The 15,178-nt window shown below is 34.9% G+C and overlaps 1 protein-coding gene across 6 annotated transcripts in view; it reads left to right on the forward strand.

The window, feature by feature from the left end:
* lilli (AF4/FMR2 family member lilliputian) overlaps positions 1–15,178 on the forward strand; it is a 1,088,977-nt gene that overhangs the window by 562,749 nt on the left and 511,050 nt on the right. The window lies entirely within an intron of this gene.

Raw genomic sequence — 15,178 nt, forward strand, 5'->3', positions numbered from 1 at the left:
AGGAGAGGGGGTTATTAACTGCTAGCTGTAAATTTCACGTAGAACATAATATCTTATTATTAATGGTCTAGGCCTATAATTTATTTCTGTTATGTCAGTGTTCGTATCTACTGAAATGTTCAGTAGCTTTAGGCCTAAGGGTTCAGATTTCAGACACCTTTAAAGGCATTTTTCAAGATTGATAATTGTAGGCTACTAGGCCTATAGGCTATATTGGAATGCGATTTTATCCTATTAATGAGATATGTCTGATACGGCCTAGATTAGGCCTACATTTTTTCTAAATTTTATTACTTTGTAAATTAGCCTTAGTATTTTACAGTATATTATTATTATTATTATTATTATTATTATTATTATTATTATTATTATTATTATTATTATTATTATTATTATTATTGGCGTTTCTGAGAAACGAAAAATGTTCACAGATATAATTCGTAAATATCAATGTAAGATGTTACTTTAAAAGGTAACCGAAATACGATAAGATATTTGGTCCTAAGTAGCAATAATAAATTAAACTTGTAGGTGTGAGAAAAAATTATTTCAAAATTTTAAAGCTTAAGCATATAATGGAGACCGAAGGGATTACGAGAATATACTATAAATAGAAGAAATATTGAGCGGATCCTAAGATTTTAATTGTATGAATTCAGTTGAATTAAATAACCATTTCTCTGAAACGAAATGTTTAACTCGAATGCTGTGGTCTTTAGTTTGTACGGCGATGTGTTTCTTTCTGTGATTGTTACAGGGTATGGTTCCATACATCTTTGAATGATAATAATTTCACTACACCGTGGGAAATGGCTATGATATGAGACTAAAGATGTCGTTCTAAAATTTTGCGTTGTATAATGTTACATGTTTAGGATTTTCTAAAATTATGATGTGACTGTTAATGGCAGACATTTGTTTATATTCAATATCTACTTCGTATTCTCAGCTCGTGACCAGTAATTTACGGTCTAGAACCTGTTATTCCATGTTCTCTAAGAATGGGACCCTTTCAAGAAGGTACTCACCTCGGACCAGTGATAGCTAGTGCAGTATTTCTACCTGAGGAGTGTTTCAGGAAATAGAGCCATACACTACACATTCCTCCGACAGATGCCAACGTGCTCCATTTAAACGGTGTATGATGAATTGTGTACCGGTAGTTACATTCTAACCTGCTTGATGGCAAAACTACCATTAATGTCCATTACTACGACAGCCGATAGTATTTTGATACTGTTGTAAAATAGAGACTTTTAATTCCGCTGGTGCGACAGCGTGTGTAAAATAGCTATAAGTTAATTCCTTACCGGTATTAACTTTTTATCTTTATTGTAAAATTCTTATGTTGCTATTGAGACTAATTCTAATTATTCAGAATATAAAGTGTTACCATCATTCTATTTTAATGTTAAAAGACCTTATTTAAACATTATTTGTTCTTTATTTTTAAAATATTGGTATTAAAGAATATTTAACTCTTTGTTATATAAAAGAGGCCTATTCCAGATTTCAGCAGTTTTCATGTTTGTTATCATAAACTTGGTTGTAACGTAGAACTTTTATTCAGAATTAATTTCTTATTTACTTAATAACTGGATATCATTAATACTGTAAAAAATATACATTTTTCTTAGAGTATGAAATGTTCCAGAATTTTATTGATATTTTGTTACCCATTCTGTCTTAAAAGCTTGTGTCTTGTCAAAGCAGCATTTATTTATATTTAGATTTCTTAAAGTATCTTGTTTGATGATGTACGAATGTAATTCAGACGTCGCATACTTAACGTGCGTTACTTTCAACGACCCGTGTACGAGTATTAATGTTTGAAAATAATTTAGACACAGTTTATTTGCATTTGTTCTTACCGTTCAAAATACTATGGACAGTCACTTGTTTTCGTGGTCATTACTCATTAGCGTAGTAGCTGTGATATAATTGGTCGAAAATGATGTTATTTAGGTTTATTTTTATGCCTGCTATTATAACAACTTATCGAGTTTGTGTTATTTTATAAATCAGATTTCTCTTGTTATGTACGTTAGTACGTATGAAACCGATACTGCAGTTTCCGTAGGGAAGAAGGATTCGGTGTATCTTTTTTTCCCCCACGGACTTGGTTAAATTGCGAAGTAGGAAGAGAGAGATAGAGAAGGATACAGCCATGCCGTGCCGATGTGACGTATTCAATCTTGACGTTGCAGTGTTGTCAAAGTTCACCGGAATACTACGTAATCAGCAGGCAGAAGCGACTAGCTTGTGCCACTGCCGGGACATTGGCTATTTTCAGTTACTGCCGCTACGGACACTAACAAAATAACGCTTCTCTTGCCAAAGTATTGTCCCTCCCCCTACCCATCACACATTTTAACTTGTCGTTTTTAATGTGTCTCGCACTTGGTATTGTTGGTAAACTTTCTTTCTCATTTAATTATTTGTCACGCTCTGATCGTTTCCTAGGCGTTGAGAAGCGGAAAGTTTTGTCTTTTGAAAGCGTTTTCACTTGTATTAAGTTAATACAATAATAATATGCGCACATTTTTCGAAGGAGAATACAGTTTGACTTATTGATCCTAAATGTGTTGCTGCTACTACTACTACTACTACTACTACTACTACTACTACTACTACTACTACTACTACTAATAACAATAATAATAATAATAATAATAATAATAATAATAATAATAATAATAATAATAATAATTAGTGACTAAGTTACTACTACAAAATATATACAGAACGTGTAGCCTAGGCCTAATAACTGTGTAGTTGATGCGTTTCATGTAATTAAGGTTGCCAACTTTTTTTTTTTAAGAAAATACGGGAGACTAAGGAATCGACAAAATTTCACATAGAAAATTGACAAATTATTCGGTTCAGTTATTAAGAAGCAGCTTTATTCTACACTTCGGCAGCTTGGCTTAAATTAAGAGTATTTTAGGCAGATTTTGTCTCGCGTGATAGATGAATTAGATTACAGTTTGCAGCTCTGATTTGATTAGATATGTGTAGTGCTCTTGTTTCGAACATCTGTCCAATTATTGTTCATGAAATGAAACATCCTCTTTGTATGAGCATTACTGCTTGGTAAACTTTGAATAAAACTCGTAAATTTTTCCAAATTTATAACATTACAATGGTTTGATATATTCTGTATTAATTTATAAATCTTCTCACCATTCGTGAGCTACCACAAGGGACAAAGCGTACTTAACCATATAAATGTTCACAAGTTCATGGAACCATTGATTTTGTTTTAACAATGAAACACCTACAAGTACATAGCTGCAAATACATTTTGAGATTAGTGTAAATATACCTAGTTTTAGAGAGGTAAATGTTACAGGTGAACACTAAAACCCATGTGTGGCAAGCATTACCGTCTAAAAAGGCTGCACATTTTAATGCCTGTCTTGAACAAAAAAGTCATCATATAAATCATCATTCACGGCAAAATCAAATGTTTAGAATAACAATGTTTATATTATGCAAAAATAAGGGAGAAAAATGCTCGAAGATAAGGATAATACAGGAGCCGGGAGTCTGTTAAAAATTAGGGGTAAATACGTGAGATCCCGGGAAATATAGCCTAAAATGTAGTCCCCCAAAGCTGCTTTATTCACAAGTTATATAAAGGTGCGTCAGAAAGAACGGATGGATTTCAAACTATCGATACGCAACGAGGAGAGAGATATAGTGAGGGGGACCACGACTGTTGGGTCAGCCATAGAATGCAGTTTCAGTTGAGAACATGGTGTTGGTCTGGTGTACAACGTGCTTTCATCGCAGAGACATTTTTTAAAAATGAAGAGTCTGTGATCGCCACTCAGGACTCATTTCGACATCGGATGTCACGCTAGGATTCCAACTCGGAATACAATTTTGCGGTGGGTGGCTTCATTTCGTATCACAGGTTCAACATTAAAGAAGAAATCACCTGGACGAAATTCTATCGCACTGAGATTGTCCGAGGCTACGGTAAGATCTCGCGCCCTGCGACTTCTTTCTTTGGGACCATTTGAAGGCGTAAGTTTGTAAACATCGATCACATACACTGGACGAACTGAAGACAGCGATTCGTGAAGAAATCGTGGCAATTGCACCAGCTATGACTGTGAAAGTGATGGCGAACATCAGAAAACGCCTCGATGCCTGTAATGAAAGCCAACGACATCATATGGATAATGTTGTTTTCCATAAATAAACTGTATGTATTGGTGAATATGTTGATAACAATAAATTTTTGATTTGATGAATCTTTACAATTTTCTTGCCATGTGAAATCCATCCGTTCTTTCTGACGCACCCTGTAAAACGTGCTGTACTGGAATTCAGATGTTTTGGTGAGAAGCCGATTGGTTGTTATTCTTCCAGGTGTGACCTGATATTCATGAACTATATCACTCCATCGGAAATTACATGCCTGAGATGGAAGCACCTGTAAGGTGGAACTTATTAGCCTTGATGATAAGGTAACGAGTGCAAATTGATGACAGAGTTGAATTTTGATGTGAATAAAAATTGACCGATAAATTTTATCTGGTCTTCTCATTCATGAGGAGATACTTTTTCTTTTTTTTAATATCCAAATTTATTGAACCCTATTTTACCATAATGTATATTAGGGTTATAATGAAATACATTTCAAACACAAATAAGTACACAAATGTTTCTAACGAATACATATATCCTATAACAGACAGAAAATGATATCACATGCAAAAGTATGTGCAATAATATTACACACAGAAACATATGTATGATATAAAAGCAGACGTATTAAATAAAATTACATAAATACGACATAAAACATATTATATATAAAGAAGTACATATTTAATAATAATAATATAATAATAATAATAATAATAATAATAATGTTAAACAGAAATTAAATAGGCACAAAAACATATTGCATAAGAACAGATATATTACGAGTACATAGCCAATGTACACACGACAGAAAAAATACATAGTAGGCCTACATAAAAATTACACATATATGACATACAAAAATAGGTTACATAAACATTGCAGACATATTTATCACAAAACTGACATATTACATGGAAGTTTCATATATAAGACATAAAAAAAGACAGATATAAATACATAGTAGATATTACATTACAAATACATTAATGTATTTAGATTTGAAAGTGAAATATGGGAATTAAGTGCAAATTTTTTAGAAGGGAAATGATGGCAGTAGAATTGGCTTAATTGCAAAGAAATGAAATAATTTTCAAATTGGAACATGTGAGAAGCTAAGGTATTAATAGAGATAGCCAGGAAAACAAAATTAGAACTGAAAGAAAATACTTTATAATGATCTGTGCATACTGTATTTTTAAGAATACCGGAGCAAAGAATACCATTTTGCTATGTTTTGAATAGTTTTCCAGAAAAAACGTGCATTTTTAAATGCATTCTGATTATTAATGAAAGTAGTAAGTGAACGTATATATACACATATACAACATATTTAGGCTACTCTCCCCCTTTCGAGAACCATTCATAAAATACTACTTAAAGAAGCCACGCGTAGGCCCTGTGGTTGGTTAGTTGATTGCAAACTCGTGAGATATGAATTAGTCTTTTCGGTATTCCTCCGTACCTGAAACTTGACATTTCCAGCGTTTCGAAACCATTATATAGGCCTATACAACATCTGAGAAAATAGGTAAGACCAGAGAGATCGCCTGTTACGTTGGTTGGACTCGATACGCCAGGCTAATCCGGACGGCTGTAACGAGTCCAAAGAGTAGGCGACCCCTTTGATCTTACTTATTTGGTCTGATGATGAACCTGTACGTAGTTCCGAAATGTTTGAGATGCCATGTTCTAGAACATAGTGAAATACGCAAAAATCTAATTATGATCCTCAGTCACCATGAAAGCCTAAAAACTAATATAGCTATCTTCAGACATGGTCTACTAAATAAGACCTTTCTAGACGTTGCTAGTGCATCAGTATGGAGAATTCAGTATCTCAGTTGGAGACCTGTGTCAGGATGAATTTTGCATGGGCGATAAATGATCAGTAAGTTTTGCTTGGGGCCTTCTCATTCATCATTCGTAAATAAGTATGTGATACCGGATCTCCAGCTTTCCTTTCCTCGCGAAGAAAAGCATGCTGTTGATTTCAATTCTTAAATTCCTTCGCCCTCGGATTTAAATTCACGAACAGCGGATCCAAACATGAGGATCACTCGACCATCGAGTTCTGCTTTCGTGAGTCATTAGCTAATAGAAGTGTCTGTTACGAATCCACTTTAAGAATATATACAATGATGTAGCCTATAGTATAATTTTATTTGCATTTGTTTTTTAGGGGTCTAGATTATAGGTATCTAAACGTAAAGGGTCCACAGATGTGGAGTAACGGTTAGCATTTCTAACCGTGCAACGAACGGGCATGGATTCAAATCTTGGTTGGGCCAAGTTACCTGGTTGAGATTTTTCCGGGATTTTCTCTCAACCTGTTAAGAGCAAATACTGACAATGCTTTAAGTAATTTTCGGCGCTAACCCTGGACTCATTTACTGGCATTATCATATTTATTTCATTCAGCGGTAGATAACTACCATTGATAAAGTGTCAAAATGAAACATTAAAAAAGTAAAGCACTATTTAGAACACGAGTAGGCCCAGGTCATTCATATTCTTATAATACTTATTGTCAAAGCTGACTCATTGAGAGCGGTTATGTCCGCATTTGAGTCCTCTGTGGACTCGATACGTTTCATTTTTCTTCAGAACAACACAAGCCTTCTTTGGATTTTACTCTAAAATAAGTCAGTACCATGCAAATAGCACTTGGTACTTTTTCATTACAGGCCTATGTTTTAAGCATTAATTACCTAAAAATGTTTCGTTTTTGCACCTGTGCGACAAACGAGTGCGCGACCGTTGTCTAATATAGGTTATCTTTTTCTGCATTTCGTAATTTTAACACAGATAAAAAAAAGATAAAAATCTTGTATAATAATATTTTCCTTTGGAAACAATAGTTCCAGTCCACAGTTGTGGAGTAACGGTTAGCATGCCTGACCGCGAAACGAACCGGCCCAGGTTCAAATCTTGGTTGATACAAGTTACATGGTTGAAGTTTTTCCGAGGTTTTCCTCGACTCATTAAGAGAAATTACTGAGTAACTTTCGGCGCTGGACCCAGGATTCATTTCGCTGGCATTATCACCTTCATCTCATTCAGACGCTAAATAACTCTAGCAGTTGATAAAGTGTCGTAAAATAACCAATTAAAAAACATTACTTCGAACCTGGAACAGTGTTCTTTAAATGGAAGTATTTTGTCTAAAATATCGTTATAGTTAGCATTCTAAAACGTTGCTATAGATCTAGACCAGCGGTACCAAAACTCGAACTGCAGTGATTACACATACGACAGACAGCCTATGAAGTAAGAAAACGAAGGAAAGGTACTTGGCATGAAAACTACAACCAGTGGTGGTTCCTGTACTAACATCTTGATCAATCTCAAGCTTTTCTGTATCAATAATGTCACTGCTGTGATCAAGAGCCAGTGAATAATATACGATTTTTCTTGCCTTTCTCTTTCTCTCTCTCTCTCTCTTGAATATAATCAGGAATTTTCTAAATTCTTCTCTCGATACTTGGTCGAGAAATTCGTAGTTTTTCAAAATTAAGAACTTCTTATGGACAAGTTATTTAAACTATTTTAATCATTGTTCTTTTGAGAAATTCTGTTCTATTAAAAGGCTTTAGAGCATGAGATATTTCAAACCCCATTAGGCTTCCTCACATTTATTTATGTCATCTTTCTCTTCCTGGCTATGATTTAAGACGTCAGTTCCTGGCGTTTAACAGTTCGTTGGCACATAATATTGAATCAGTTTTTCTACAATAGTAGTATTAAATTAATAACTAATAAATAGTTACCCTCATCGAAAGATTAAGAAGATTAAAATTGAGATAAAACCTAATAATTTTATCGTTCTAGGGAAAAGATCTAAAAATATCAATATTTATGCACGTACAGAAGAATTATAGAAACACATACTTAGTGGTCCGTAATAGTAATAATAATAATAATAATAATAATAATAATAATAATAAATTATTCAGCGTGGCAATTAATGTGTCTATATAGGCCTACTTCTAATTTAACCGTTGAGCAAAGTAAATATATTACATTTTGTCCGACAGAACACAAAAAAGTTCTTCTCATTCTTTATGAAACCACCTCTTACTGCTTGTAGAGAGAGTTTGTAAAGCGACATGATACTGCCACTGCCTGCCTTCAGTATGTGAATGAAACACACAGCAATGTACAGAAAACTCCTCTTACCCGTTTGAATGTCTGTGATTACACGATGTAATCACGACACCCGTTTTGATCACCGCTGGTCTAGGTAGGCTGTTTACTCATATACTGTATTATTCGTCCAGTGCTTCTTCACTCCTGCCAAATTACACTAGGCAACAAATTTTAACTTTTCGTCTGTCACAGAAATGAAATCAGCTTATTTTTACTAAATCGACCCTGCTGATTTCGAAAATGGCAGCGAAAAATCTGTAACACGTAACATTTTTGTGTGACAGAAGGGGAAGTATTTTGATTAAAAAAACGCTTTCGCGCATTTCAAAATACGTAATTACAACAGTAAAAATAAATAAATTCCTAAGATGCAAAATTTATACACAAAATACACTGACGTTTCACAGAAAAATAATATCGCTGCATAAATAATAATTACAATAAGAAAAAATGGCCTTATGTCCCTTTTGTACCTTCAAAATAGGCTTTTAGTTTATTAATTTAAAACTGGATCAAATGAACTATAATTTCTTAAGGTTTATAAATTAAATTGATTAAAATCTCAAATCAAATAACTTAGGAGACCTACATTGAAGTAAACAACCATATACAGACTTCAAGCTAGATTTTTTAAAAAAGTATTTAGTTACTTACAGTTATTTTTTCCTCTTGTAGTTTGAGTCACCTTTTCTGAACAAAAACCAACAGTAGTCCCCCATCATACTAGAATCCTACCTTCCTTGATATCGTTGTTCCATCCTGTGTGTATCTTGATGGATTCTTGCCCCTTTTTCATCGCTTACAGCTCCTAAGTTCTCTGGGAAAAAGTCCAGATGGGAATGTAGAAAATGTATTTTCAATGACATTCGATAACCAAGCTTCTGGTAACTATTCAGGAGTTCTTGTACATGCTGTTGGTAATTGTTAGCTTTATTATTATCTAAAAACCCACTAACAACACTTCCAAAGGGATTCCAAGTTTCTAGTTCCTCAACACTTATTTTTTTTTCGAAGCTCTCATCTTTCAAAAGTTTCCTAATTTGAAGGCCAACAAAAATTCCCTCTTTCACTTTAGCCTCACTGAGTTTCGGAAACATATTCCTTACATATGCAAAACCTTCTCCATTTTCATCCATACCTTCAACGAAATTCTTCATTAAACCAAGCTTGATATGTAAAGGAGGAAGCAGTACTTTTTCCGGTTTTACTAAAGAGACATACTAGATATTATGTTCTCCTGGGACATAGCTTTCTCTGGGAGGCCAGTCTTTCACTATATAGTGTTTTTCAGTCACTCTACTATCCCACAAACAGAGAAAGCAACAGTATTTTGTGAATCCATCCTGAAGTCCGAGCAATAAGGCGACAATTTTCAAATCTCCGCAGAGTTGCTAGCAGTATGTTTTATATTGGATTGCATCTGACAAATTTGTGTAAGTTTCCTTCATATCTACTGAATACGCCACTGGAATTGATGGTTTAGTGTTTCCATTGTGCAATAACCTTGCTTTTAAACTTATTTTGGAAGAATCTGTGAATAACTTCCATTCCTCTGGGATGTGCTGAAATCCTAGTTCTTCCATTAAGCCGTCTATATTTACACACACGCACATACACTGGTGGCCATAATTCTGGAAACTTTTTGTGTTTGTACTGAATTCTCATAACATCTGTTTTTATTCACACATTAATACGATTTAAAATATTACTAGTGACTGAAAGCATCAAACAAACATTGTCTATTCTATTTTTGTAGAAAATACATGACTTTATATCAAAATGTGTATGAGAAAACATATATTTATACATTAACACCTAGAAACACTTTCTTGTTATTTTTCATTCACTCTGTAAACAGTTAGTACTTTGTGGGATAACCTTTATTTTTAATGACAGCATCAATTCTGCGGGGCATTGAGTCCACTAGACGTTTCAGTTCTTCCTTGCTGATGATCCGAAACCAGCTGTGGATAAGGGCATCAATGAATTGAGTTTTGCTGCTGCAATTTTTTTTAACACCAAAACTTTTTACCTTGACAAGTTTTCAATTGGATTAAAATCAGGACTATTCCCAGGTCACTTTAATACCGTGATGTTTTTCTGTTGAAACATTGCATAACACTCATGGCAGTGTGGCATGGAGCACAATCCTGCTGAAATACAAAGTCATCACAATTTGGGTGTAATTCGGCAAATGGTGGTTTCAATTTCACTTCCAGAATACTTTTTTTTTTTTTTTTTTTGTATTTTTCCGCGTTCAAATTCCCATGAAAAATCTGAAATCTTCCTACTCCATTCCTGGACATGCACCTCCATATGACAGCAACAGGATGTTTCATGGTTGCGATGAGGCACTCGGGATTCAAAGTTTCTCCATTTCGTCGACGAACATATTTGATTCCGTCACTTCCAAATATAGAAATCCTTGTTTCATCGCTCCATATCATTTTCGCACAGTCATCACTGGTCCATGATTAATGACTTTTGCACCAATTTACACGATTTTCTCGTTGTTTTTTGTTGAGAAATGTCTTTTTTCTGGGTGCTCTTGCTTTCAGTTCATTGTCAAACAACTTCCTTCGAAGAGTTCTCACAGAAATATTAGATCCACTGCTGTGTAGAACTTCCTGTATCTCTTTAGAAGATTTCCTTCGATGTTTAAATGCTAATCGACAAATCTGCCTCACATCTCATGGACTTACTTAAGGTTTTCTACCAGTCCTAGGTGCTGTTTTACAAGATTTTGTGGATTTGAACCTCTGCCATTCCTTCTGGACGCCAGACACTGTAGCACCAATACCAAGCTTCCTTGCAATTTCCTTGAATGTGTAGCCTTCTTCTCGAAGTGTAACTGCCCTACTTCGATTAGAAGGTGTTCAGTACTTTCATGGAGCCATTGTGATAAAATTATTATCAATTACGTTTGTGGTAAAGTAATCAGATGTTAACCGAACGAAATTTGTCAGGCTAATGATAGAAACACACTAATAATGTCCATATGTTATACTAACAGTGCTCAACAATGCTCCTAATGATCAAAAATAATCTTAAAATCAGCAGTGGACTAATTTTTATTACAGTAAATAATGGGAAATTATAATGAAATCTGAAATTAATATTTAGATCTTAAACGACAAAAACATAATTCCCCACATAATGACTATTTATTGTTAAAATATTAAGAATTTAATATAATACCTTTGTTATAACTCCATAATTGACGAATCAGTCATTACTAATATTTTAAATTGTATAAATTTGTGAATAAATACAGATATTATAATAATTCAATACAAAAACAAAAAGTTTCCAGAATTATGGCCACCAGTGTAGAATGCTTCATTATAAAATACTTCGAAAACCGTCCATGTCTCTTCCTGTACAATGAAATTCTAGTATCTGGTGCTAGCAGGTTCCATTGTTGCAGTCTAGACCCTAAAATCTCAGCTTGTTATTTAGTGAGATTAAGATCTCTTATTAAGTCGTTCAGTTCACATTGTTGAATTAAATGGGGTTCTTTATGATGTTCTGGGCCATAGGACTGATCACAGGATGTTGATGGTTGAGCCAAGTTATCTGTTTGTTCTATTACAAGAACCAATTCCTCCAATTGTGAAGGATGATTAGGAATATGAAGTTTTGGTCCATGTGGTATAGGTCTTATTGCAGATGGAACGTTAGGATATTCAATTTTACATCTTGTTTTCTTTGAAAATCCCGTAATCTTTATTAAACAGAAATAACAGTCTTCTGCATGACTTGTCGGTTCATGCAGCACACATGGGGAGCCCATGATTTGCCCTCATCACACACATTACATTCAAAATAGCAATAATATGCTTGTTTTAATTTATCTGATAAAGGCCGACGCTGCTATTTTGCCGTAAATTCTCCAAATACGTAACAAAAGCTGTGGCGAATTTACACACGCACGACGAGATTTTTTCATTCTGAGAAAGCGTAAATGAACGCGAAGATAAACACTTAAAACCAGCGATACAACTTGTCACAAGCTCAACCAATATTCAACTAATCCTAAAATGCAATCTATTTCACTCTAAAAGCCCACCCTCTCAGTGCTTTCTCTTGGTCTAGCGCCATAAAGCAATAACGTTATACAGATATATATCGCCCACTACGCGCCTTATTAATGCAGACTCATGTATTTCAAAGAACCTATTCCTTAAAATACACTTCTAGTATATCCTGAGCAACAATAAGTTATAAAACGTATGAATTTACTGTGTAACCATTTAAATAAAGTCCATAGTTCGATACCCGAGTTCTTTGGTAAATTCATTCTTTTTTTTTTCTTCACAATTTCCAATTTTCCTCTTAAATGGTGCATGATGGAACATTTTCAAGTTTAGATCTACTATCAGCACACAAAAATTGATCTAAAATGACCATGTTCATCCTTGTGACAAAAACCTTGTTGACTAGTGTTATTAATGCAGGAGACTTAGAATATTGTTTTATTTATTAGAATAATCTGAATGAAGTGTCGCAACTAGACATTCCTCCACTCTTCATTGTCTGAAATCATGTTAGTAATGTGCAATAATCCTTTTCTTGTACGAATTAAAATACGTTATGTAATCCACGAGAGCAGTTAGAAGATTTTAAATACCTGTACGCTATACTCTTACACATCTAGTGGCTATTATTGTAGCGAAGGCGATCAAACTTTGCCGTAGGTGATGGATTTTAAAATCCTTAACAGCCAAGAATGCCACCTTACGAGTAAGAGCGACATATCCTATTTATCCCTTCTTCCTTCCCTCCCCCCCCTACTAACCTTGCATAGGCCTACTAGTGAACATGTTGCTGCTGCGTAACCTACGTGTTGGAGCGATACGATCCATGTCGTTTCACCACCACCACCACCACCTTTTCCGGGTGTCACAAAATTTATTTACACTTTCGCCTTCGGTCAAATTAATATTACAGACTTTTCTCCCACAGGTTTGTAATTCGTTATCTTCGTAGTCATCTTTTTATCATCATCATCATCATCATCGGTTCAACAGCTGTTCTCCAGCTCTGACCCCTCTAATTGCACATGCTCTCAGATCCTCTTCCACACAATCGAGTCATAGGCCTACATTTGATGGTGGTCCAATTTTTCTGTTAGTGAATGGATTGGTAAAGGTGAACTTTTAATTCTTGTATTGTTAATACATCTATGTCATATCCTTCTGCAACATTAATAAGGTTTTTAGAGCACCATTTTTATATATAGTGAGTATGTTCCACGTTCCAAGTCGTAATAGGCTACTATTTATTTTTGTCAGCCCACGCCCAATCCCCAACTTGAAGGACCAGGCCTATTTATTTGTATCCCCATAGATAGGGTGGCTCAGTTATACACCCGAGCAATGGGTTTCGATCCGCATTAACTCGTGGTGGGACTATTCTAACCCGGTCATCATACGGATGCATCTTCTTTCCACTCTTGAAAATGGGTCTGCGACCTTTAAGTCGCATAGGCCTACATATACTTTGAATATTAATTCATTCCTTATTTTATATTAGTTAACTTATATTTCTTGCCACACAATGTTTGTACGTCCTGTATAATATCTCTCAAGAAATTTCATTTTATTCGATTCCAGTGTTTTATTTTTATTTATTAATTTATTTTTATTTGTATTTAGGCTATTTGTTTATTTATTTTGCTATTCATGTTTGGAAGCCATCTGTCTTCCATTCTTTATCTTATTCAAGAAAAATTAAGAAGAAAATAATTTGAGTTGGTTTTAAGCTTGTTAGGGTTTTATGTAATTTCGTTCTATTCTTTCATTTAGTGTTCTGACCAAGGGCAGGTCTTTCACTGCAAACTATTTTCTGCCTTCCTCTTTGTTTCCTCAAATGATCCATATATTATCTTAATGTCATCTATCATCTGATATCTACTGCCCCGAACTTTTCTCCCGTTCACCATTCCTTCCAGTACATCCTTTAATAGGCAGTTTCTTTTCAGCCGGTGACCCAACCAATTCCTTTTCCTCTTTCTGATCAGTTTCAGCACCATTCTTTCTTCACCCATTCTTTCCAGCACAGCTTCATTTCTTATTCTATCTGTCCACTTCACACGTTCCATTCTTCTCCAAATCCACATTTCAAATGCTTCTATTTGCTTCTCTTCACTTCATCGTAATGTCCACGTTTCTGGCTCATATAATGCCAAACTCCATACAAAGCACTTCACTAGTCTCTTCCTTAGTTCTTTTTCCAGAGGTCTGCAGAAGTTGCTCTTTTTTCTGTTAAAAGCTTACTTTGCCATTGCTATTCTCCTTTTGACTTCCTGGCAGCAGTTCATATTACTGCTTATAGTACACCCTAAGTATTTGAAGCTGTCGACTTGCTCTACTGCCTCATTTAGAATTCGCAAGTTTGTTTTATAAGATCTTCAAATAATTTCGGAAATTGTCGGGAATCGAACCTACGTCTCCCTAACGTGAAGCAAAGTACAGAACCATGTATCTAATTCCACATGGAGATTCAAGCTTGCATGATCACTCTGAGTACATCATAGATCTGTTAGTCTCGATATAACCTTATTTTAATCTCGTCTGTTATTGGAAACCAGATTTGAGAAACAAGTAGAACGACGCGACTGACACATCTAGCCATGAACTGCAGTAGGTAATGGATTTTTCTTATCTATGAAACGCGTCTGCAAAATAGACAATTGCTGGCAGTTACACAGGAACAGTGCGTCCCAATTTTTGGCCAAGACGCCCTCCTTCAACGTCATGTAATGGAATGTTGTCAACTCGTTACACTTGCACGTACCTCTTTGCTTGCACACAGGTGACAGTCTTTATTTTAGTAATGCATCACACTGCCAACAAGCCGTCGCGCTTTG

This window comes from Periplaneta americana, chromosome 11 (genome assembly GCF_040183065.1).
Source record: "Periplaneta americana isolate PAMFEO1 chromosome 11, P.americana_PAMFEO1_priV1, whole genome shotgun sequence".
In the NCBI taxonomy this organism is placed as follows: Eukaryota; Metazoa; Arthropoda; class Insecta; order Blattodea; family Blattidae; genus Periplaneta; species Periplaneta americana.